At 39.7% G+C, this 27,147-nt stretch overlaps 1 protein-coding gene across 2 annotated transcripts in view; it reads right to left on the reverse strand.

Annotated features, from left to right (window-relative positions):
- The window catches only part of LOC145999620 (uncharacterized), a 152,404-nt gene extending 127,295 nt beyond the window's left edge, over positions 1-25,109 (reverse strand). For both annotated transcript variants that reach the window (XM_083136709.1, XM_083136706.1), the window contains exon 1: positions 24,720-25,109. The gene's annotated coding sequence lies outside the window, so the exon portion shown is untranslated. The remainder of the gene's footprint in view (positions 1-24,719) is intronic.
- Positions 25,110-27,147: the final 2,038 nt, after the last annotated feature.

Genomic DNA, 27,147 nt, shown 5'->3' on the forward strand with positions numbered 1-27,147 from the left:
CTAATTTAAATACATACATATGACACCGCTTCAAACTGTAGATCCAGCCCCGATTACCTCCATCTGTGTATAAAGCTGCCTTCTAAACAATTTCTCATTTTGCGCACAGCGGCTGATTGGGATTAGTGACAGTTTTTAAAAACTAATTTAAATAGATAGATATGATTCCGCTTCAAACTATAGGTCCAGTCCCGATTACCCCATCTATGCATAAAACGGGGCTTCTAAACAATTTCTCTGTTTGCGCACTGCGGCTGATTGGTACTAGTGACAGTTTTTAAAAACTAATTTAAATACATACATATGACACCGCTTCAAACTGTAGATCCAGTCCCGATTACCTCCATCTGTGTATAAAGCTGCCTTCTAAACAATTTCTCATTTTGCGCACAGCGGCTGATTGGGATTAGTGACAGTTTTTAAAAACTAATTTAAATAGATAGATATGATTCCGCTTCAAACTATAGGTCCAGTCCCGATTACCCCATCTATGCATAAAACGGGGCTTCTAAACAATTTCTCTGTTTGCGCACTGCGGCTGATTGGTACTAGTGACAGTTTTTAAAAACTAATTTAAATACATACATATGACACCGCTTCAAACTGTAGATCCAGCCCCGATTACCCCCATCTGTGTATAAAGCTGCCTTCTAAACAATTTCTCATTTTGCGCACAGCGGCTGATTGGGATTAGTGACAGTTTTTAAAAACTAATTTAAATAGATAGATATGATTCCGCTTCAAACTATAGGTCCAGTCCCGATTACCCCATCTATGCATAAAACGGGGCTTCTAAACAATTTCTCTGTTTGCGCACTGCGGCTGATTGGTACTAGTGACAGTTTTTAAAAACTAATTTAAATACATACATATGACACCGCTTCAAACTGTAGATCCAGTCCCGATTACCTCCATCTGTGTATAAAGCTGCCTTCTAAACAATTTCTCATTTTGCGCACAGCGGCTGATTGGGATTAGTGACAGTTTTTAAAAACTAATTTAAATAGATAGATATGATTCCGCTTCAAACTATAGGTCCAGTCCCGATTACCCCATCTATGCATAAAACGGGGCTTCTAAACAATTTCTCTGTTTGCGCACTGCGGCTGATTGGTACTAGTGACAGTTTTTAAAAACTAATTTAAATACATACATATGACACCGCTTCAAACTGTAGATCCAGTCCCGATTACCTCCATCTGTGTATAAAGCTGCCTTCTAAACAATTTCTCATTTTGCGCACAGCGGCTGATTGGGATTAGTGACAGTTTTTAAAAACTAATTTAAATAGATAGATATGATTCCGCTTCAAACTATAGGTCCAGTCCCGATTACCCCATCTATGCATAAAACGGGGCTTCTAAACAATTTCTCTGTTTGCGCACAGCGGCTGATTGGGATTAGTGACAGTTTTTAAAAACTAATTTAAATACATACATATGACACCGCTTCAAACTGTAGATCCAGCCCCGATTACCCCCATCTGTGTATAAAGCTGCCTTCTAAACAATTTCTCATTTTGCGCACAGCGGCTGATTGGGATTAGTGACAGTTTTTAAAAACTAATTTAAATAGATAGATATGATTCCGCTTCAAACTATAGGTCCAGTCCCGATTACCCCATCTATGCATAAAACGGGGCTTCTAAACAATTTCTCTGTTTGCGCACTGCGGCTGATTGGTACTAGTGACAGTTTTTAAAAACTAATTTAAATACATACATATGACACCGCTTCAAACTGTAGATCCAGTCCCGATTACCTCCATCTGTGTATAAAGCTGCCTTCTAAACAATTTCTCATTTTGCGCACAGCGGCTGATTGGGATTAGTGACAGTTTTTAAAAACTAATTTAAATAGATAGATATGATTCCGCTTCAAACTATAGGTCCAGTCCCGATTACCCCATCTATGCATAAAACGGGGCTTCTAAACAATTTCTCTGTTTGCGCACAGCGGCTGATTGGGATTAGTGACAGTTTTTAAAAACTAATTTAAATACATACATATGACACCGCTTCAAACTGTAGATCCAGCCCCGATTACCCCCATCTGTGTATAAAGCTGCCTTCTAAACAATTTCTCATTTTGCGCACAGCGGCTGATTGGGATTAGTGACAGTTTTTAAAAACTAATTTAAATAGATAGATATGATTCCGCTTCAAACTATAGGTCCAGTCCCGATTACCCCATCTATGCATAAAACGGGGCTTCTAAACAATTTCTCTGTTTGCGCACTGCGGCTGATTGGTACTAGTGACAGTTTTTAAAAACTAATTTAAATACATACATATGACACCGCTTCAAACTGTAGATCCAGTCCCGATTACCTCCATCTGTGTATAAAGCTGCCTTCTAAACAATTTCTCATTTTGCGCACAGCGGCTGATTGGGATTAGTGACAGTTTTTAAAAACTAATTTAAATAGATAGATATGATTCCGCTTCAAACTATAGGTCCAGTCCCGATTACCCCATCTATGCATAAAACGGGGCTTCTAAACAATTTCTCTGTTTGCGCACTGCGGCTGATTGGTACTAGTGACAGTTTTTAAAAACTAATTTAAATACATACATATGACACCGCTTCAAACTGTAGATCCAGTCCCGATTACCTCCATCTGTGTATAAAGCTGCCTTCTAAACAATTTCTCATTTTGCGCACAGCGGCTGATTGGGATTAGTGACAGTTTTTAAAAACTAATTTAAATAGATAGATATGATTCCGCTTCAAACTATAGGTCCAGTCCCGATTACCCCATCTATGCATAAAACGGGGCTTCTAAACAATTTCTCTGTTTGCGCACTGCGGCTGATTGGTACTAGTGACAGTTTTTAAAAACTAATTTAAATACATACATATGACACCGCTTCAAACTGTAGATCCAGTCCCGATTACCTCCATCTGTGTATAAAGCTGCCTTCTAAACAATTTCTCATTTTGCGCACAGCGGCTGATTGGGATTAGTGACAGTTTTTAAAAACTAATTTAAATAGATAGATATGATTCCGCTTCAAACTATAGGTCCAGTCCCGATTACCCCATCTATGCATAAAACGGGGCTTCTAAACAATTTCTCTGTTTGCGCACTGCGGCTGATTGGTACTAGTGACAGTTTTTAAAAACTAATTTAAATACATACATATGACACCGCTTCAAACTGTAGATCCAGTCCCGATTACCCCCATCTGTGTATAAAGCTGCCTTCTAAACAATTTCTCATTTTGCGCACAGCGGCTGATTGGGATTAGTGACAGTTTTTAAAAACTAATTTAAATAGATAGATATGATTCCGCTTCAAACTATAGGTCCAGTCCCGATTACCCCATCTATGCATAAAACGGGGCTTCTAAACAATTTCTCTGTTTGCGCACTGCGGCTGATTGGTACTAGTGACAGTTTTTAAAAACTAATTTAAATACATACATATGACACCGCTTCAAACTGTAGATCCAGTCCCGATTACCTCCATCTGTGCATAAAGCGGCCTTCTAAAAATTTTTTTCTCTGCGCACTGCGACTGATTGGGACTGGTAACAGTTTTAAAAAAAGTGATTTTATATAGTTACATATAGTACCGCTTCAAACTGTAGATCCAGCCCCGATTACCCCATCCGTGCATAAAGCGGCCTTCTAAACAATTTCTCATTTTGCGCACAGCGGTTGATTTGGATTAGTGACACAGTTTTAAAAACTAATTTAAATACATACATAAGGCTCCGCTTCAAACTGTAGGTCCAGCCCCGATTACCCCCATCTGTGCATAAAGCGGCCATCTAAACAATTTCTCTTTTTGCGCACTGCGGCTGATTGGTACTAGTGACAGTTTTTAAAAACTAATTTAAATACATACATATGACACCGCTTCAAACTGTAGATCCAGTCCCGATTACCTCCATCTGTGTATAAAGCTGCCTTCTAAACAATTTCTCATTTTGCGCACAGCGGCTGATTGGGATTAGTGACAGTTTTTAAAAACTAATTTAAATAGATAGATATGATTCCGCTTCAAACTATAGGTCCAGTCCCGATTACCCCATCTATGCATAAAACGGGGCTTCTAAACAATTTCTCTGTTTGCGCACTGCGGCTGATTGGTACTAGTGACAGTTTTTAAAAACTAATTTAAATACATACATATGACACCGCTTCAAACTGTAGATCCAGTCCCGATTACCTCCATCTGTGTATAAAGCTGCCTTCTAAACAATTTCTCATTTTGCGCACAGCGGCTGATTGGGATTAGTGACAGTTTTTAAAAACTAATTTAAATAGATAGATATGATTCCGCTTCAAACTATAGGTCCAGTCCCGATTACCCCATCTATGCATAAAACGGGGCTTCTAAACAATTTCTCTGTTTGCGCACTGCGGCTGATTGGTACTAGTGACAGTTTTTAAAAACTAATTTAAATACATACATATGACACCGCTTCAAACTGTAGATCCAGTCCCGATTACCTCCATCTGTGCATAAAGCGGCCTTCTAAAAATTTTTTTCTCTGCGCACTGCGACTGATTGGGACTGGTAACAGTTTTAAAAAAAGTGATTTTATATAGTTACATATAGTACCGCTTCAAACTGTAGATCCAGCCCCGATTACCCCATCCGTGCATAAAGCGGCCTTCTAAACAATTTCTCATTTTGCGCACAGCGGTTGATTTGGATTAGTGACACAGTTTTAAAAACTAATTTAAATACATACATAAGGCTCCGCTTCAAACTGTAGGTCCAGCCCCGATTACCCCCATCTGTGCATAAAGCGGCCATCTAAACAATTTCTCTTTTTGCGCACTGCGGCTGATTGGGACTGGTAACAGTTTTAAAAGAGTGATTTTATATAGTTACATATAGTACCGCTTCAAACTGTAGATCCAGCCCCGATTACCCCATCTGTGCATAAAGCGGCCTTCTAAACAATTTCTCATTTTGCGCACAGCGGTTGATTGGTGCTGGTGACACAGTTTTTAAAAACAAATTTATATAGATACATATAACCCCGCTTTGATTCGAACCCTAGAATTTTTTATTGCAGTGTTAATTTTATTCCATTTCAATTTGGTTTACATCTTATCGTTGGTGAATTCTATTGTTGGTTGAGCTACATTGGTCAAACTACACACCAGACACACACGCACTAGAGATTAAAATTAGTAACCATTAGAGAAGTAGGGTAAGCAGTTTGAAATAACAGTTAACTAGGAAAACAAACTTATCTAGGAAAACAAACTTATATCACGCACTTACCTCCAGTTGCATTGTGGGGTTGCAGCAGAAATAAAAAAGTATAGCAGCGAAACAATCGGCTTAACTTTTTCTCAATACAGAGCACAGCAAACTGAGTTTTTGAAACTATTTTTGAACTTAAAAATACTGAATAATCACTTTCTGCTGGATGGGGGGCAAAAGTTGGACTTTACTATCTGTGACTCGGGGAATTCTTAAATGCGCCTTTTCTAACAAATGAACTAGAACTCTATGGGAAAAATGCTTATATCAGAGCATTTTCATCCAGTGGGCCGAAAAGTTATGCATTTGAGGTAGTAAATCCAGACAATACTAATGTTACTACTGTTTGCAAGGTGAAAGGCATATGTCTAAACCATAAAAACAGCAGCACAATCAATTTCGAATCACTCACCAATGCTATTCTCAACAACACCTCCTCTTTAACTTTACTCAACTCGAACAAAATCGTACGCACAAAAACACATTCCGTTGTTAGTAAGCCGGAAATAAGGGTTTTTCAGGTGGTATATACCAAAAGAAAAAGATGTGCATCAAGTTTCGAGACTTTACCATATGGATTCAAACAACAGAAAACAGAATGAGTTAATTTTGTAATGCAGTGGAATATATTTTTATTAGATTAAGTTAATGCTATCCTTAGTAATAGTATATCTGTGATTTGGTCAACATACAAACTGGATACCAAAACAAATCTCATATTATATGCAAATGTTAAAGCTTTTCATTACCAAATCTGTTACTTAGTAAAAAATAAAAGTGAAAACCATTCATTTGAAACCATTTGCTGTCATTGAAATATAATTATGCAGCCGCTATAATTTTTTGCTTATTATCAGTGCAAATCTGATATTATGTTGTGCACTTTAATGATGGAGTGAGTAACTAGTTGACAAGTTGGTTCTTCGGTGCAACGTTGTATGGTACAAACGGCTTTGTGCCCCTCTCCAACTTAAAAAAAAAGAGGCCCCCACAGATGGTAGCCACGTTGATGTCGTTGTGGGGCTTTCTACAAAAAGCTACCTGTACCAAGCCCAAAAACTTATTTTGAGATGGCGAATAAAAACTTTCCATGCCTGTTGACCTTTAGTTTCCTCAACACACATACCCCAGTTGTAATCGAACCCTCGACCCCCCTTTGGTTTCAAAACACATCTGTTTGTGCATAATGGCTAATCGAGACTGGTAACGCATTTTTTAAAAAATTCGATACTATTATTTATTTTTGGTTTTAAAACATAGCATACATTAGTGGAAAAGTCTTTGCATTGTAATCAAAAGGTTCCAGGTTCGATATTCGTTGAAACAGCTTTATGCATTACGGTTAATCGGGACTGCGTTAAAAAACGCCAACATTAGCCCCTTGGTTACGCATTTTCTATTTGTGTATCAAAAATAATCGGGGATAGTAACTCACTTTTTAAACAAATCAATGTTATTCTGCAAATTTGCCAGCATTGGAACCCAAAACCTTTTGAATACTAAACAACAATATGAGCTATTTTGTTTTGCTTTTTGAATATCTGTTCGTGCTAATCGGGACTGATAACACACTTCTTTTTTTATTTAAACAGAAAATCATTATTAGGCACTTTGACAACAATTTCTATGTATATATCCAACATGTCCAAATGCCACAAAGGGGGGAGGACGTGTTCGCCAAAACGCAATAAATGGGAACTAATTCTGTAAACTAAAAAAAAAAAATTATAACTAGGAACTCGAACCTGGAACCTTTCGAATACTAAACACCAGTCACAGCCATTTTGTTTTGATTTTTAATATCTGTTCCTGCATAAATACTAATGGGGACTCAACACACTTCTTTTTTTATTTTATTTTAAAAACAACATCATTATCAGCCAATTTGACATTGTGAATCGAACCCGGGGACCTTTTCAGTACAGCATAAACATCCTATTTCCAATTAGTTCATTTTCTCTTTGTGCACAAAAAGCTAATCGGAACTTTTAAACAAATACAATTGAATATCCAATTTTCACTAACATTGGGAATCGAACCCTCAACCACTTGGTTAAAACATCTCGCGGAATAAAAAACACCCCCCGCTCCGCCCCGCTCCGCCCCGCGCCGCGTCGCGCCGCGCCCCGGTCGCCGCCGCCGCTAAACACAAAACGCGGCCGCCATATTGATTTTATTCAAATACTATTTATGCACAGATGGACTAATCGGGACCTATAATGGCGGGACAAAACAATTGGCCTCATTTAACTACCTAGAGAATCGAACCCGCGACCTCTTCATTACCAGGCGACAACAATAACCACTAACAAAAGGCCGCCATATTGATTTTATTCAAACACTATTTATGCACAGATGGACTAATCGGGGACCTATAATGGCGGGACTAAACAATTGGCCTAATTTAACTACCTAGAGAATCGAACCCGCGACCTCTTCATTGCCAGATGACAACATTAACCACTAACCCAACTCGATTTTCGAACTCAAACATTTTGTTGCCTTTATTTACACCCAGGCTAATCGAGACCATTCAATATTGACATCGTCGACTTGTAATCAAAGGGTCCCAGATTCGATACTCGGTGGAGGCACATAGTGGTCCGAATCACCACTTTTCAACTGTAGCTCCAATCCTGATTAGTTTTGCCGTGCATAAAACGGACTTAAAAAACTAACTCAATCTATCAATCAATCAATATTGACTCTACCAGGAATCGAACCCTCGATGCCTCTTGTTTTACAGAGCAATAACCTTAGCCGCTAAGCTTTCGGGGTAAAGCACCTTCGGCGCCATCTTTAAATCATTTCTTCATGTCTTTGAATCATACGCAATGGTTGCGCGCGCATTTCCTCCACACACACACAAACATACGCACGTGTTAGGTTAGCATACATCAAGAAACAACGTGACAAATCCATTGACCCCCCTCCCCCCACCGCTTCCGATGCCTTCAATGTCAACAGTCACGTTCTGCTGACTCAACAATAAAATCGCTCGTGGCCCGCTACCACCGGATGTAACATAACACCATCCGCATCGAATTTTTGCTGACGCGTAGGAACATAGTGCTGCCATTACTACTCATACATATCTTTTCTTCATGTGGCAACCCTGAAATTAAGCCTAACTCTACACGCAACCCACCAACGCCTTTGTAAGTTGGGTTGCCTATTATAAAATGTCGTTGTCCTAAAACTTTTGAGAGCCACTGTACAATAGGGCCGTAAGAATGCACATGCGCAAGATACACGCGTGTTGCGAGGCGGAAGTTAGGTTAGGTTACATTAGGCCATGAGCCCTGCAAACGTATTTAGATAATAGACTCTAAAAAAGAGAACTGTCAACGTTGTAGGTCTTCCGCCTCGCGAAACGCGTGTATCTCGCACATGCGCATTCTTACGCCCCTATTGTACAATATTACTGGAATTTTGTAATAAAAAAATTGTGTCCTAAGCAAAAATATATGCTCCAATTAGATGCACATGCATAAGGAAAACACACCATGTAGGTTATTAGAAACTTCAGACAAAGGCATTATTTCAAAAGTTGAACCCTACTCACCTTTCAATTATGTTGGATAAGGTTTCTGCTGTCCTGTCCGGAACCTCAACCATAAAACATTTTCCGGTACCTCTTTCAACACCTCCGAAGACCCAGTGCCCATCTCGCCATTGACCTCTATGGTACTTTCTGTGAAAGAACTTGCTTTCGTCGATCTCCACCACTTTTGACTCACCATCTTCGTTCAGCCCACCAATCACTGTGGGATTGTCTGTCAAATATTGTTCGCAAATATCTCGGCAAAAAGAACACCAGTCCACAATAGTGTGTTCGGAATGAACTCCAAGCCGAGCCTCATACGCAATGTCACGCTGGGGGTAGTCTCTGGACCATCCGTACATTATTTTAATGATCTGCTTTAGTGTCAGGTTACTTCGACTAAAAAAAGAGTCATTCCTGATACTAGCAGCACTGCGACACTGCTTACACATCCAGCGATAACCATCAGCTCGCTCAGCTCGCTGAATAAATGACATCTGTATTTGGCAGTTCTGGCACAAATACGAATTGTGCAACAGACGTCTTTTTGTCAGCCAGATGATGGTTTCCAAAGATGTTCGGAAAGCCAGATCATCCCAGGTAACCATTTCGTTCCTGATCACGTCATTCCCCAATATCTCTAAAGGATTTACTATGGAAGTCGGTGCAGGAACGCCTCTTCTGCCAGCCATTTTAATACACACAAACTGAACTAAAGAAACTTATAAAATTTACTTAATTTACACTAAATATCGCGCCAAACGTACACTGCTCGAAATGTTAAGTAACGAACCGAAACGGCAACAACAATCAATGACTAGCAAACTAGCAAACTAGAAAGAACCGCTTAGTCCAGAACGTGAAACAGAACGTCGACGTGCGATTTCCAGCCCTGCAAACTTAAGAGTATAGAAGGAATAGAGAGAGCCTAAGCATGTTTTCTGCTCGAGGGGAAGGGGGTGAGGTAAATTTCGTCATCTTGGGATGTGTCACAGTTACACAGCTGAAGCATTGGTGGAAGTAGGGATTTGGACGGTATTGCGAATCTTGCACGCGCAACCTGAGCCCGAAACAATTATGTTAAGAGTCGGGGTTCGCTCCATTCCATGACTTGTCGGTTTTTCCACGTCGCAACAAAGGGTTCAGCTCGTATCAGTGGCGCAGGAACGTTTTTCATTTGGGGGGGTACAAAATTCAGCCTCCCCTACTCCCCTATATATATATATTACTTCACAGGTTTCCATTCCTGTATAATGTTAAGGCATGGGGAATATTCCATTTTAGAACAGCACGCACAAATTTCCTGTTATTTAATGCTAAATTTGAACAAATAATTTTTATTTCTTTGTTTTTCTTAGAATTTATGATAATTTAAGATCAGATAATAATTCCGAAACATATAAAGCTCTGAACCTTGTTCTGGGCTCATTTTAAATTTAATGGAACGGAAAATCAGGAGTTCGAAATGTGAAAATAAAGATACGTCTATTCATTTTAATGCAGGTTGCGATTTAAAGGGTGTGAGGAAGATTCCCGCCCCCACCCCTATCTTGAGCCATTCCAATCAGGAATAATCATCTCCCACTTACTGGATATAGAAACCATATTATTGAATATATCATACTTATAAAGTTCCACTTCAGTTCAGATCATTTTAATGTCCCATGTCTACATATAAAAATATCATTAAAAAATTCATGGCAAAGCATTTATTTGTAATATAATTAGCTGTACCTAATGAGGCTGTTCAAGCACTGAAAGTACTATTATTACACATACAAAACCGAAATCCTTCAGATCTCAGAGCAAGCAAGGAAAACCATTCGCTCGAAAGTTTATTTCATTTCAATCTTTGGTGGACAATATGAAGAGCCAGCCAAGGTTTCTTTTCATATGTAGTGGTATTAAATGTAGAATGTACGTACATGCGTATGTTTTAGGGTGACATGCCAATTCTTCGTCCTCCGTGGCGGAGTGGTTAGCAGTGCGCGCTACAATGACAGAGGTTCCGGGTTTGAATCCCGGCCTGGACATGGGTGTTATTTGTGAGTGTCTCATCATCAATTTCATCATAATCATCACTCATCCTCATCTTCGTAATTAGCCAAAAGTAGCAGAAATGCGAAGTAAAATAAACCAAATCAATCAATCAAATATTCCCATCTCACTCAAAGACCTTGTGAATCGAATCCAAAATCAACTGAATGTGAAAGCGGGTTCAATGCAATAAACCTAACTTAACTGATTAGAGAAATCATTTAGAAGTTTCAAATCTACTTTTCCTTTCAATAAATAGACCCCCAGTGCATTGTTTGATCAAGTCTAAGCATCACAGTGCCTTTGACAGTCCAACTGTCAAACCATAGAACCTGCAGTGATTCAATTTCTCTCGTACATTCATCTGATTTTCTTACAGTTTGACTTTAGGGTTTAACTTAAAATGGCGTTGTGTTTGTGTTTCATTGTATATCAAATTAGATTTTAAGCAATTAGTGTCTAATTCTCAGTATACCTAATACATAGGTAAAAATAAGTCCTCCTCCATCTGATAAAATCACAAATCGCACCGTTTTAATGTGTAGGAAGCATTTTAATGTACATGGGAATGATATCGCGATGAGACGAGTCGAGAATTGTCACAGCCTCATTTCGTCTCCTGTGTGGCGAGGTCGTTCTTGTTTGTGCTTATTCTTGTCTCGGTTTCAGATCAGAAGTTATTAAAACTTTTTCTAGATTCACTTCATGCTCAGATAGGCTAATCGGGACTGGATCTACAGTTTAAAGTGGAATCCAAAGCACTGTGTGTGTGCGTGTGGGACCCCTTAATTACAAGGCGAGGTGTCTCGTCCTGTCCCACGAAATGTTTAGTATAACCAACATGTACATTGTGTCACCACTCCCACAACGTACAATATCTCATTAAAGCAAAAACTTTAGTTCATAACGTTTTTCTGCTTTACATCTTGTTTCGACACTGCGAACCATCGAAACATGGAATTTTATCCTGAATAGATTAAAACGGGCAGCACAGGCTTACAATTGTCACTACTGGATTTACTTTGCAATTACAATAAATAAAATACACAGCTAATTTCAAAAATATATTGATATACACTTGGTATGTCTGAAAAAGATATACCATTTTAAATTTATTTTAAGCAATTTCTTCAAACATGATAACCAGAGTTTCCAACGAGATCGTCTCTTACATCAAGTACCGTATTGCTTTGATTTTGCAGAGATTTATTTCATTCTCGTCTTGAAATTTGAGAAAAAAACAGATTTTTCTTGTCTTAGTAACATCTGTATTTTCAACAAATCTCTTAATACGAGGTATATAGGTTTAAGTATAGTTTTCCAAATACCCTCTTACAAAGTTATGAAAATTATGAGTGAGGTACAGGAGTAGATTGTGCCCCCCCCCCCCCCCCAAGTTGGTCAGTCGTCTCTAGTCTCGTTTGTGTATTTCATTTCGGAAAATTCCATTTGAAAAATTCAAAAGAAAAGGAGGTCAGTCATATATTCTTCTGAGTTCTGACTAAGATTTATATCTTATCTTCGAATAGACGCGACCGTTTCTTGAGAAAAGTGTACTCCCCTTAAGCAAAAGAGCATTCGCCTGCAGAGTGATTTTCTGAGAGTAGGCTAAACTTTACCTGATTCCACTGTTCCACACACATTTTAAACAATTTTCATCTCCTTAAAGAAGTTTCCAAGAACACAGGTCAATGAACTAAATCATAGCAAGCACAATGTAGTAAAATAAGTTTACAGTGGTTTGAATTTCTGTGGTAAGGAAGATAATGGTTATAAGTTATAAACAATTTAAACTTCTTTTATTGAGCTAATTGAAAATAGGTTATTTTAACAGTAGCACCTTGCGTCTGTCAAATTATCTAAGGGGGTACAGTGGGTACAATTAGATTTACGGATTTAGGGGGTACAGTACCCCCCTTGAAAAATTTAGGGGGATACAATGTAACCCCCCCCCCCCATCGTTCCTGCGCCACTGAGCTCGTTTAAGTTGCAGCAAGTCTGGACGTGCATAGAACAGAGACGTGTAACACTCATTCCGTGACAGTCGAAGAGAGACACCCAAGAACAGTGGCGCGACCACAGGGGGCATTGCTCCTCCCCCAACCTTCGACGGAAGTCAATTCTAGGGGGCAAACATTGACGGTCAAAGACACCTGCAGGGGGCACAGGTGAGCAATTACCTCCCCCCCCTCGTTTTCAAATTTTATGCAAGTAAAGATAAATTTCGTAACATTTTTCTTGCTCGCATAGCTCCCAATGTCGTTTCTCAGTTTCGTCAAGTTCAGATCCGTAGCTAGAGGGCGGCGGCCATGAACTCCAAATGATCTAATGAAAAAAATGTTTTTAAAGAGACAATGCCTTGGCGCCCCGTGATATTATGTGCGCCCTTATAAGGGCAAATAGGAAGGGGGCAATTATTGATGGTCAAAGGCACCTACAGGGGGAGGCACAGAGGAACAATTGTTCCCTTCGATTTCAAATTTTATGCAAATAAGAATAAATTTCGTAAAATTTTCTTGCTCGCTTCGCTCGCAATACCTGCTTTTCTCAGTCTCGTCAAGTTCAGATACATAGCTAGGGGGCTGCGGGAGTCGGCCGAGGATGCCGAACATAGGCGTGCGCTGACCCCTGATTGGGGGGGGGGGGGGGGCAAAAACCTTGAACCTCCATATTTAGTTCTACGTTTGTATAATTGTGTCCCCCACCAACATATCTGTTTTCCTTTCCTTTTCAATGCGTAATGCATGTAAATGTACGCTGCAGCGACTTCCATGTTCGTACACACTCAACTGGTGAAACTCGAGAATGTTGCAGTTACGGACTCCGGTGCGGATTGAAAAACATTCATGCCATAACATCGGCGCGTGCATTGCCTTGCCCCGTATCAACCTTGATGCGTTATGCGGTTACGGAACGGTATTCTGTTACGCCTATGTGGACGCGGCTTAATATCTGCACATTTCAATGATACTGAGAGTAAACAATAAATAAGAAGCTATGCCTCTCTGCGGAGCTTTCGGATGCAACAACAGACGTTGCAAGAACTTTTTTTTTAAAGGAATTTAGAGGTCCAAGAAGATTACGTTTCCCAGATAAACATGCTTACAAAACATATTTACCTTTATTATACACGCATTTCTGTTGTGATGTTTTTAGTAATATTATTATTAACGGTATGTATAAAATTATAAATTAAAAAATTACCACATATTGGAATAGCAAAAATCGTTCGCAAGTTTCCTAAAGATAACTATTGCGAATGTTTATACATGTTCCGAACTATGTGGATTGTAAATTCGTAACCAACAAAGAGACTTCAGACATGAAAAAAGAGACACGTGTCGCTTGGAAACCAAATATCATAGATAAATGAGACCTTCCGGACTGAAGTGACACGCCAAACTGCACGTGTCGCTCGAACTGGGCCATTTTCTTAATAACAGTCCATCGGGTCGCCTTGGTCTGTTTGTGGCACATGCATGGTCATTTTTTTTTATTCAGACCGAAGTGGCCTGTGACGCTTGTCGCCTCTAATAATGGTGTTTTAAGATCGAATGTAGACGCGACGTGGGGACGATCCTGGCAACGTTTACACCAGCCTGCCTCAGCGGCAAGATACGCCGCAGAAGCTTGCATTGGTGAAATCCTCAAAGCGGTACTTATCACTTGTTGTTTCGATATGAAATTGTATCTATTCATACCGAAGCGACAAACACATGCCGCTTGGAAGCAAACCCTCAGAAATCAATGCAACTTTTCGATCGGAAACGACACGGCAAGCTTCCATGTGTCACTCAGACTGGTCCGTTTTCCCAATAACATATATCGTCTCACCTGGGTCTGTTTGTAGCGCATGCGCGGTGAATACTTGCTTTTAGGGAGATTTTACACCGAAGCGACACGCGGCATGTGTAGCTTAAGGATTTCACCAATCGAAGGCAGGCTTTGTGCGACCTGTCACGCCTTTACAGTGTGAAACGTTGCTGTTGATTGGTTCGTACCCAAGCGACACGTGCCGCCTGTCGCTTCGGTGTAAATTCTTCCCAAAGCAAAATATTTACCGCAGTTGAGCAAACAACACAACGAAGCGACACTACGCATGATGTTGGAAAAGCGACTGTATCCAAGTGACACGCGAGTGACAAGCGACACTTGTAGTTTGTCGTGTCGCTTCGGTTTTTAAAAAAATGCATTTATTTCTGTAGTGTTGCCCACGAGACGGGACGGCTTTTTAAAATTCGAGACGGGACGAGACTGACCACCTGTCTCGTCTCGTTTTCGAGACGAGATACTAGACGGGACGAGACGTCTCCTGAAAAGTCTCGAAAAAATATAAACAAAACAACTAATCAATTGCAAATATTTATTTATTCGGAATAAAGCATTTTCCTTGGAAACCCAAAACAGCTTCTATTACAGGAATAGAGATCTGTAAAATTACCCCTCGAAAAATCCTAATTCGTCGCACGTTGTCCGGAACGAATTTGCCCAGACTTTAGCCTCGTGTCTCTGTATCTTCCTACTGAAATTTCCTCAGAATACCTTAAATCTGGCAACTATCTGCTACCCCAAGAGCTCTCTTCCATTCATCCTTGCGCAAAACGATCCGGAGGTAGTCACTGCCATTGTTTCCTACGGCCCTGTTCCAGCCATACTGGCGACAATCGTCATAAAATTTCTCGCCCAAACAGACCCTTCTTTCATTTGTGACCCTCTTCTCAAAATCCACAGCAGCCTCGAGTGCTGGTTGCAAACTTCAAAGATTTCGCACTGAAAACCTAGGTAAAGGTAAAGTTCCAAGTGCATATAACACAGTGCCATGAAGGCATATTTACGGGATGTGGGGGAAAGGTCATTTTGGAGGCGAAGTGATCACCATCACACTCCGGCCGCTTTTGCCCTCCAGGATTGCCCACATGCACCCATTGATATGAGGCTGTTGAGCCCCGGAGCTACTTTATGCGGGGACAATGCGGAATAATTCCGACCTTTATTCACCCACTCCGGGGTTCGAACCCGGGTCTCCCGCCGGCAGTCAGACGCCCTAACAACTACACCACCGCGGCTCTAAAAATCTAGTGCAATTAGATACTCTGCTTTGACGTAACGAACATAAAATTTGCCTGAAGTCATAGGAGTAATAAGCGACATGCGACAGCAACAAGTGTCGCTTGGAAATGAACCCACAGTAATAAATGCAACCTTCCGAACGGAAGCGACTAGACCGGCAAGCGTTGCTTTGTCGCTTGCGTGGCGTTCGGACTGGGCAGTTTTTTAATAGCTTGCATTGTGTCGCCTCTGTCTGTTGGTAGTGAATTCACAGCGAAAGCTTGCTTTTAGACTAAGGGAGATTTCACATCGAAGCGACACGCGACCCGTAACACGTGTCGCTTCAGGATTTCACCAATCGAATGCAGATTTGTGCTGCCTGCCATGCTCCTACGCTGTGAAACGTTGCTGTTGATTGGCTCGTTCCAAAGCAACATGTGTCGCGTGTCGCTTATCGCTCCGGTCTGAAATCTCCCTAAAGGAGCTTGTCGCTTGTTGCTTTGGTGTCAAAACCCTGTGTCGCTTGTCGCCTGTCGCTTCAACCTGAAAGCTATCTTGTGGAAATTCACACCGAAGCGACAAGTGACACGTATAATTCACACCTAAGCGACAAGCGACACAATCTTCTTCAGTCGGAAGGAAAACATTCACCCCGCATCCGTGAACAACGGACCGAGGCTACAAGAGACACGTGCAGCTTTTCGTGTGTCTTCTGTTCGAAAGGTTTCATTGACTACTGAAAATTCGCTTCCAAACGACTCGTGTCGCTTGTCGCCTGTAACTTTGGTGTGCAGAAATCTTGCTCACAGCAAACTCTTCAAACCGAAGGTGCACGTCTCGCTTGTCGCTTGCTTGTTGTTCTCAGCGTTGCCAGGTCATATTTTCAAAAATCGGGAGATCGTCCCCTGGAAAATCAGGAGATCTGCTTAAAAATCAGAAGAACTAATAATAGCGTATTATCAACGTTCTGGTGGGGGGGGGGGGTTGAGTGGGAAAAGCTTCCCACTATCATTATTGAACGTTAATTATTAATTTTAGATGTCAAAAGATAATACTGTTATGTTACTACAAATTTTATTATGAATTTGTACTTCAAGTGGTACGATAACCCCACCCCCTTAATTCACCTAAGGTAAAGGTAGTTTCCCCCAACCAGTGGCGATGATCGAGTGCCAAAACAGAGGGGGTGCAAGTGACAGTACTGGAAAAAATCCGACCTCTATTTTCTGTTCATCTCTCAGAAATATTCTAAAATAAATGGTTGTGACGGTGCATGGATTTATGTACTTGGCGTTTAAAAGTTTATGGAAACATTTCGTGATTTTTGTGTTAACTAAGACTAGAGCTTCAGCCATTACGCATTCGGGGATATATTTTTGAATTACTCTACCTGATAACACCTTAGCTTGCTTTTATTTAAAATTAGACAAAGTTAGAGAATGTAAGAACGCCCACAGTTTTTTTTTAACAACACATTCAAAGTATACTCGCATTGATGGTAATGGAGAAGGGCTATCATGCCTGAACCCCCGAAATATCCTTGAATTAAAATTTTACTTTCAATCAAGGAAGGTAACCAACCAGTATTACACAGATTGATTGATTGATTTGGTTTATTATACTTCGCATCTGCCACATTTGTCTAATCATAAAGATGTGAAATTGATGAAGGGACACTCACAAAGAGCACCCATGCCAGTCCGGGATTCGAACCCGGAAACCAGTATCAGACAAGTCGCAGGTTTTTTCTTCAACTTTTTTCCCAGTCACTCCAGACAATGTAAATGTTAATTAAATCGCCTTTTGCATTCGAGGATTATCTGGTATAAAATCGGGAAAGAGAATTTCTACCGCCACAGTATTGATTGAGTATAAAGGTACATAAGAACAATTGTAGTAGCAGTTACGCTCAGAAATGGCTTAAATAAAAACATGAACTATTATTTCTAAGTTAAGAGACTGCGACGTACAAGCATAGGTATAAGTCTGCAACAGCAGTTTACTAAGCCGACCTCCGTGGCTGAGTAGTTAGCACAGATTGATTGATTGATTGATTTAGTTTATTTTACTTCGCGTTTTGTGCTTCTTGGCAAATTCGATGGGGATGAGTGATGAAATGATGAAATTGATGAATGGACATTCACAAACAACCAAGCCCGAGCGGGATTCGAACCCGGGACCCTTGGCGTCGCAGCGCGATGTGCTAAAAACTCGACCCCAGGGTCCGGCCGTCTCGGGATCGAATCTCGGCCTGGGCACGGTTATCTCTTTATCAATTTCATCATATCATCATTCATCCTCGTCTTCGCGATTAGCCAAAAGTGGCAGAAATGCGAAGTAAAATAAACCAAATCAATAAATCGACATTTTACTAAGAGCTTTTGTAACCATAACCTTTATCTGCATTCGTTATGTGGACTCCCTTTTTATCCGAGTTGCAATAAACACTACCATAAAACGGAAAACTTGTTCCTATGTGTGGGTGGCAACATTGGTATTTAGTTGTAACCAGTTTTCAGTTACCTCCCCTTTGACAAAAACCGCACCAGATGGGACACCCATGTTGGAGTTCCCAATGCACAATGGGCTCAAGAAGCCGCGCGTCTTTCCCAATGTCATCAAGCCTGGTATAACCATTTTCTATGGTATAACCCTCCTCCACCACCTACCCCTCTCTCTCTCTCTCTCTGCAGAATATGCATAGGTCTTTGATGTAATTGGGCCTTGCCTAGCAGCCATGGGTCGAAAATAAAAAAAGTTAGACTTTTTACACTACGCCTAATGTTTTCTTTTTCTGGTTGCGAATACTAATTCAACAGCGGAAGTAGGAATCTGATATATACTTCTCAAAATTGAAACGAAAATGTATTAAGTGCGTAAGCGCATGATATTTTTTATTATTATACACTATGACACTGTACCCTATCCGATATTATAACATTAATTCTTTCCCCTCCTATTTTCGTCCTATATTTCTTTGGTTTCAACAATTTTAAAATTATAGTTCCTGTAAATAAGAAAGCGGTAGAGATTGCGAGACATGAAACAGAATATACAATATTCTTTGCAATAAGTTTTCTCTATAAATGTGCATGTATAAAATAGAAAACCATATTTACTAGTCATGAGGGAAAAGTATGATATCACGTTAAAAAAAGTTAGTTACGAAATAACAACTATAAAAATAAGAATACAGTCGCGTGGAAGTATTATGTATTATTATTTACCAGATTCACAAGAATAAAGCACTTAAGGGGGTTCTAAAGCCATGTTAAAGCATAGGCCCAAATTTCAAAATATAATCGTACAACTAATATAGATTCGGTAAGGAAGAAATTTTCCGATATGAAAGATTGTTTTATTCACTAAAAAATGTGAGCCTTATATTTTTGTAAAAATTGAAGGTATATAAGAAAATAACAGAAAAGTCTCCGTCATGTTCAAACTTCTGCGTACAGATGGCGCTGAAGTGGTAGTTTTGTCAATACCGGTGCATTTTTTTATTGTATGACTAGTATGGAAGATTTCGTGGTGAAACAAAGATCACATTTTCTTCCCCCAAGCATCTGAAATTCTATGTGAAAAAATGCAAACATTTCGTACCTTCAGAGAGTAGTGCTTATCATCAAAATTTTTGAAGTGGCGTTTCGTCGCAATTTAGTCCGTGGTGCAGATTTTAGCCAACACTGTTGCCGAGATTTCACTCCGTGCTTTCTAACGATATGATCAATGCGAGTGCTTCGAAATTGTGAAAGTTAAACCAAGTTACTAGAGAATAACGAATCCCAGTAAATGTTGGAAGAAGGAAACATCGGATCCCACTTTAAACTGTAGGTCCAGTCCTGATTAGCCTATCTGTGCATAAAAAGAACTTAAATCATCAATTCAAGGTTTTCAAAAAAATAATTTGCTTAAAGTATAGTAATTTGAGCTTTAATTTCCATTGTAACACTGTTAAGCCTTGTTTCCATGTCATTAAAATGTTGAAGGAAAGCTTTTATATTATAAAAAATATACATAAAAATGCAACGTTTCCACCCTCTAACAGGGTCTTCATCAGACGAATATTCAAAATTGACAATAAGCAAAGATTATTTGGTCTTATCATCATCCTGAGAAAATGGAACACTTTTTTGTATCAATTGGAATTCTGCAAGAATAATACATTAAGAAACTGAAATTTACGGCCTTGTGGAAAAATTAACATTAATACTTTTAAGCATTTTCCAACAATGTTTATAATTAAAAAAATTGAAAACTTGTTTTATCTTTAATTTCATTTTACTAATACAGGGTGCGGAATTGCAAATGGCATTTTAACAATGAAAGCACGGTGCGTTGCGTTGCGTTCTACCCAAGAATATTTTGAACGGTCGCAACATACACAAGAAAAGAACTTCGCTGGAGCAAGCGAACGAAAGCAAGTCTCTTCACGAAGCTGTTACACAATCCACTTGACGATGTGAGATTCAAACTGTGGGCTGCGAACTGGACGCACACAGTTCTCGAATAGTTCTCCCTGATTCGAGCCTGAACACCACTAATGTGTCTTGTCTTCCCATGTATGCAGCTTCTTATAACAGCTGAAACCCACCAAATTGTTCATATTCAGGCCTAAGCACTTGCAAGTGTTCAAAATTGTCCGTCACACAGCTTCCACAGTCTTGTCATAATATATCGGCACGAAACAAAGGAAGTCTTCTCGAACACAGCTGCATCGAGAAACAATTAGGCTAATGCACAGTGAAAACCCTTCCGTTCCCAACACATCTAATGTTTCGACTTCAATATGATAAAATGCTCACTCATTTATCTCCAGTGGCGTGACGGGGGTCATAACCCTCCTTTGGCCCAGTATTTCTAAAAAAAAATGAACGTCAAAGGCAGACAAATATGGCAAAATGAGGACTGACTACCGAAAAAAGTATACATACCCCCCCTTTTCGAAAATCTTAGGTATGCCAGTAGAGCGCAACGGCACGACATGCCAGAGACCATAGGCGTAGCTAGAACTTTATATTTGGGTGTGCACAAAGAAAAAAAAATGAGTTCTTGTACCTTTCTAATAACATATTTTGCAACACAATCATTTGCTCTTTAACTGCACTGATGTTTGTAAAGGAATATAAATTCACTAAATGACAGTGTTGAAAATTTCTGAATATATGTAATAGAAAAATCAAATTGCATAGAAATTACACACACACAAAATGTTCATAAATGTTACAAACAAATACATTAAAATACACGTCATCTATAACAAGAGACGTCTGTCAAAAGGTACAATGTTCTCAAACTCCTCAATAACATCATTTACATCAATATAAAAGACAGCTTTTTCCTGTTCCACAAATAGCAAGAGCAGGGCTTCCAATCTATCCTGCTTCTGAGTTGCTCTTAATTTAGTTTTAACTTGGGTAAGCTTGGAGAAAGCTCTCTCTCACACGTGCAGCTTGTGACAGGTATAGAATAATGGCGCTGCAGTACAGAGTAGAATGCAGTAAATATCTTCTTTCTCCAATGACATAAAAAAATCGAAAATCTATAGACACTCGTTTCATCAGCGATAATGCACACGTTTGTACCAAGTAATGACATTTTCAACTTCTTACAAACTGCCGCTTATTTTCTCTCTTATTGAAATATCTGTCTTTAATTCTCTTTGATAAAGCAGCCCTTTAGGGTGTGCCTAAGCACACCCGGCACACCTCGTAGCTACGCCAATGCCAGAGACCCTGGTTCGGGTCCTGACAGAGCCTGAAAATTCCGCTAAAATATCTACATATGCAACATCTTCCTGCTTTCTCTTCTCGAAATTCATATAATTTTCGGCTGTCCCTTTGTAGTGGTTAAGTGTTTGAGTGTGTGTCGAACCCAGTTGGCTTAAATAAAAGTCCTTTTGGGGCACAAATAAAATTACAGTTGATCTGTGCAACTTATTTATGTCTTAATAAACCGCCCCAATATCCGGTACTCCTGAAATATTCACTTTAGACCTTCGATCTCTTCGGCTCATGGTCCCGGGTTCGATACCCGGTGGAGGCACGTAGTGGTTCGGATCCCACTTTAAACTGTAGGTCCAGTCCCAATTAGCCTTACTGTGCATAAAGTGGACTTAAAACATCAATTCAATTCAATTCTTCTGCTCATGCCCCGAACTAGCACTACACTGAGTCTCCTAGAGTTCCACAGACGTAGTGTTGCCCACGAGACGAGACTTTGGCCTGTCTCGTCTCGTGGAAATGCTGTGAAATGCTGTCTCGTCTCGAAAATATTCGTTTGTTCTCGGGACACATGATCCATCTCGTCTCGTCTCGAATTTTTAAAAGCCTGTCCCGTCTCGTCCCGTGGGCAACACTACACAGACGTCCATATCTTCAACTTTGGACACGAACTAGAAGTAGACTTCGGTAGTTTACGGGAAATTGTGTCACTAGTTCTCTTCATTTTCGAATTACTAACAGATTCTGTTGTACTGATCAACCGAGAAATTGAAGCCAGGTATTTATGTCTTCATTATATTCTAGAATGTTCCGCAGATAAAACGTTTCATTAATATTACCAGTAGTTCGACTCCACCTCTTACTTAAGAACGTTTCCTTTCCCGCTTTCCAAAGAATAAGTAATACAAAGAATAGTCCTACTCGTGGCACGCTTTGTTGTGCAGCTTCCAAATGATGACAAATCTTTACACAATGATCGCTCTCGCTGCGACGGCAACAATGAAAGCGCAAGAAACGTTTGCGTGCAATATTGTCAATGAAAGGGTTATAGAACATTCTCCGTCTTGCCTCGATAATTACTCTCCTTAAATTATCGTCACATTATTCAAGAAGCCAAAAAAACTAATTTATCCAGTGTAAACTGATAGATTTCCTGCGGGGGCTCGACCCCCTGATCTCCACCTTGGATACCTGCTATTATCAATAAAATGGCTATGGAACATTCTCTATCTTGCCCCGATAATTATTTCTCTCCTTAAATTGTCGCATTTTAAAGAAACCAAAAACCTAATTTTATCTAGTGTAAACTGAAACATTTCTTGGGGAGGGGGTCGACCCACCTTATCCCCACCTTGGACACGTGCTATTATCAATTACAGGGTTGTAGAAAAATTTACCTTGCCTCGATAATTATTTCTCTCCTTAAATTTTCGTCACACACACAAGAAACCAAAAAGCCTCATTTTATCTAGTGTAAACCGAAAACTTTCGGGGGGGGCTCTAGCCGCCTGAACGCCCCCTTGGATACGTGCCTGAGTCAACGCAGCATTCTCTTCAAACGCGTTCACAAAATGTTTTCAGTTATTTCAATTACTGTCCTTACTTGGTCCGTTTCGTGTTTGAATTAACTACACTTATTATTGTATTTTCTTCTCTGCGTTCTGAATATTAAAATAAATACTTAATATAAAACAACGGATTTTATTTTAATATTTCGACTATTACTACCTTCCACTAATGATATTGCATATTTCTGTAAGAAGAACATATAACTAAAATATCATGATTATCAATTTCCCTGATTTACTACTATTTTTTAATCCACTAACTCACCTCTAACCAATATGGCGTCATCTCACATCGAGTACCCTAATCGACCAACCTGTATGTATCTACCTTGGTTATATTTACGCGGAGATCTGGCAACATGGCTCTCGGTAGCCATGGCAAACGGTGCTGCCATCTGTAAGCGAAAAATTACCACAAAATTGCCTTTAGTACGGCCTTAAATTGTGAAAAATTTAAGGCTTTTTTTGAGTTCCCATGTCTGTTCTGTTGACAATTGTCTCATTAAAATTCTTAGTGTCACAGCACTGATTAATCGTCTATCATGATCTGACATAATTTCTAAAGTTAAGATGAATGTAATAGAATCACGCTCTGCATCAAATTCCCTATGTATTTAAATGGGAGAACAATTGGCCATCAAAAGCGTAGGGATTGAACAGGGGTGCTGCCAGCATATTTTCGTTTCGCATTCACCAAGCTAATGCGTCATTAATTAGCAATTGCACATTCTAATATCTACCCGTTAGCATGCATGGTTGATTGATTAAAGTCCACATTATGCATGGGTGACCGCAGGGGGGGGGGGGAGGGCACTTGCCTCCCCTGAGATATCTGGAAAGAATTAACGTAATTCGAATAGTGACATTGTTGAGATATTTTATTCGCGATCCCAGTCCCGACTTTTCGGAATCCCGCACATTCCTCAAATGATGTAAATGCTGTGTGCGGGATCCTGAAAAGTTGGGACCCGGATATCGGGGAAAAAATTTCCCGTTCCGATCCCGAATTCGGGAAAATATTTCCCGACTTTTCGTTATTATAAGCAGTCGAGAAATGCCAAATGGTCGTTTTAAAATGAAGTGTGTGAAAATTATCGGAAATTGTTCGGGAAATTTCTATCACTTCCCGACTAGTCCGGAAATGGCTAATTTTTCACATCCCGAATGCAGGGAATATCGGGATTTAAAAAATTCCCGTCCCGACCCAAAAAAATCTTCCCCTCACACCCCTAATGACAGCGAAGATGCCAAAAAGAAGAGAACTGGCAACGTTGGAGATCTTCCACCTCGCAAAAATCTGCAACAAGAAATACCCACGATACCGGTAGATATTGGAATGTGCAATTGCTCATTAATGTGCGTGCTGCCCCCTACACACCCCTAATGGCAGCGAAGACGCTGCAAAGAGATCTGGCAACGTTGTACATCTTCCGCCTCGCGAAATGCATGGATCTCGCGCATGCGTATTAATACAACCCAATTGTGCAGGATTACCCTCCGATGTATGAAACTGTTACCGTTTCTCCTGTAAAATTGAAGAAATACGTTTTCCATATATCACACTGTTACCTCTTTCTTCATAGTCTTCTAGGCACATGATAAGCGTCAAACTAGTCTTCGTCAAGCAAAGTCTACACAGATTATGATAATCCTCTCCGATCTCTGTGTGCCGACAAATATTTTATAAAGTAATTTGTGTTACATCATTTCTCAAAATTTCACACCAGCAAAACATCGCAAAATATTATTTTCACACTGAATACAGCAAGTTTTATGAAAAACTTTATCACATTAGTGTTCGACCACACTAAAAGTTCTTGCTGATATTTTAGTGATTTTGTTTTAGTACAGCAGCATTGCCTGCACAATAACAGTCCTTCAGAATATGTGGAAAATTAAAACGAAATTAGAACTGTTAGGAAAGAACAATGAATTTATATTCCGCGCTGACAAAATGCACATTTCCTACTCTGTGATAAGTAGCAATTACCGATAGGCATAATCGATTCAAAATAATCGATTGATTCAATATTTTAGAATTCCGATTATTTTATATGTTTCAATGGGCCCGTTCCGAAAGTCGCACGAGTTTAACGCGTTAAACGAGTTATGCCAACTGGCCGTTCCATAAGCGCATCCGTGCGTTTCGTGAGGTTCATTATCACAGATCATATATCCCGTTCATTATGCTGTCCCAAAAGTCGCATTCCGTGCGTCTCGTGCAAGAACGAGATTCACGAAACGCACGGGCCAGAAAGCTGGTTTGTTCAGTGAGAATCGTCTGCTGCCTGCAGACACCGCGGGTGCATGATGGCTTCAAAATGCACTAGTTCGGGAATTGTATTATAATTTTAACAGAGAGCGATATGAAGCAACATGCACAAGATGAGTGTGCCTCAACTGTTAGTAGTGGGATTTGTGGTATTACTAGCACCACTTACAAGTGTAGAAAGTATGAACCCCCCTCAAGCAGATTTGCTTATACTTAAAACAAGCTCAACATGGCCATATGAGCTTTTTGCTCAAGTGTGAAATCTTGTCTAATCCAAGATTTTTGTAAAAATGCCTTCGAGAATTTCTCAGAAAGTATGACCCCCTTCAGATTGATTTGCCTATACTTACAAAAGGCACTTCTGTGAATAAATTTGTTAAAAATATGCCCCTCTTGTGGCCTACTTAAAACTAGGCCACCCACACCTACACCCACCCACACATATTTACTTCCGGTCTACTTCCGGTCTACTTCCGGTCTACTTCCGGTCCACTTCCGGTTTACTTCCGGTCCACTTCCGGTTTGCCTACTTCCGGTCTACTTGTGGCCAAGTTGTGGCCTATTTCTGCTTTTTTTATCCAGCATAGAATTTTGAATTGAATCCCAAGAAATTGTATATAAATACCAAAGCCAAAAATATTAAGTGTATACACACATACACACATACACACATACACACACACACACACACACACACACACATACACACATACACACACATACACAGTACAGTGTTGAACCCAGCTGCTATTTTTATCCAGCATAGAATTTTGAATTGAATCCCAAGAAATTGTATATAAATACCAAAGCCAAAAATATTAAGTGTATACACACATACACACATACACACACATACACAGTACAGTGTTGAACCCAGCTGCTATTTTTATCCAGCATAGAATTTTGAATTGAATCCCAAGAAATTGTATATAAATACCAAAGCCAAAAATATTAAGTGTATACACACATACACACATACACACACATACACAGTACAGTGTTGAACCCAACTGCTATTTTTATCCAGCATAGAATTTTGAATTGAATCCCAAGAAATTGTATATAAATACCAAAGCCAAAAATATTAAGTGCATACACACATACACACATACACACACATACACAGTACAGTGTTGAACCCAGCTGCTATTTTTATCCAGCATAGAATTTTGAATTGAATCCCAAGAAATTGTATATAAATACCAAAGCCAAAAATATTAAGTGTATACACACATACACACACATACACAGTACAGTGTTGAACCCAGCTGCTATTTTTATCCAGCTTAGAATTTTGAATTGAATCCCAAGAAATTGTATATAATAAACAACAACAAAAATGCCGAATCAAAAACATTGTAATCAATGCAATAAGAATATATCCAGCCCCAATTGGGCTAAGCACCAAAAGATTTGTAACCCAGACAAATACAGAACTCCCACAAAAATATGCCCCAAATGCAATAGAAAATACAGCATGCAATACTTCACATATACACATAAAGATACTTGCTCTGCACAGTCAGCAACACAACCATCTACATCTGCTCTGAAAAGAAAGCACGAAGCACCTCTTAATACCAGAGCAGCAAAGCAGCCACGCCATGCACCCATCCATAGCAGTTTTAATGCCCAACTTAGGGATTACCGGTTTGTATCAGAGCCAAGATGTGGCATTAAGAATTTTTTGAACAATATAAATCCTGATCTGCAGGCAATTCTTAA

This window comes from Lepisma saccharinum, chromosome 15 (assembly GCF_977018435.1).
Source record: "Lepisma saccharinum chromosome 15, izLepSacc3.1, whole genome shotgun sequence".
In the NCBI taxonomy this organism is placed as follows: domain Eukaryota; kingdom Metazoa; phylum Arthropoda; class Insecta; order Zygentoma; family Lepismatidae; genus Lepisma; species Lepisma saccharinum.